Here is a 708-nt window from a genome sequence, read left to right as displayed (position 1 = left end):
CCGCTCTTTCCTCCCATTTCAAACTTCAGTTCCACGAGAAACCTCGTTTCCATGGGTAAAATCAAGTGAAGCAGCAGTCGCCCCCTTGGCATTTACAGAAATGCTGAAGTGAAGAACTACTTGCAATTTTGTTCACCTTTGCTTCCCTGAAAATCTAATTTCTTAGACTAGGTAGCCAGCCTGGATTTTAACCGTGCCCGTTCTGCAGGGCAGTGCAGGGTTTGTGATGAGCGTAAACATGAAGGAGAACTGGGTTTCTGAAGTAGTTTGTTTAGTCACCCAGCAAAATCTCCTTGGAATGAAGCCAGCCAGCGTCTCTGACTAGTTTTAACAGAGAATGTTGTGGTTTAGGATTTGCCATGGTTTCAGCAGCAGGGGGAGGAGGCTGCTGCCTTTGTTTGGTAAGATTTTGGCAGCTAGCGTGTCTCCTGTAAGAAGCTTTTAAAAAAAAAAAAAGCCCTGCGCCTGCAGTTTGGCTCTGCCTCTAGTCCAGGCTGCACCAGTCGGCGCCTCTGCAAATCAGCCTCTTTAAGGGGGGAAACACTTTTAGTTTCCGGCACGTTCTTTTGCTTCAGAGGGGGGAGGATGGAGGAGGGAGAACAGCCACGCGTTTGCTGAGGTAGCTGAAGTTTGCAGAACACACGCCCGTACAGCGAGTTTCCCTTCCACCTGCGGCAACCCTCCCCCTCGCTCCTCGCTGCCGTCTGA

Source organism: Buceros rhinoceros, unplaced genomic scaffold, assembly GCF_000710305.1.
Source record: "Buceros rhinoceros silvestris isolate BGI_N320 unplaced genomic scaffold, ASM71030v1 scaffold1868, whole genome shotgun sequence".
NCBI lineage: Eukaryota > Metazoa > Chordata > Aves > Bucerotiformes > Bucerotidae > Buceros > Buceros rhinoceros.
The sequence above is the reverse complement of the archived record's forward strand: the minus strand, read 5'-3'. Positions refer to the sequence as shown.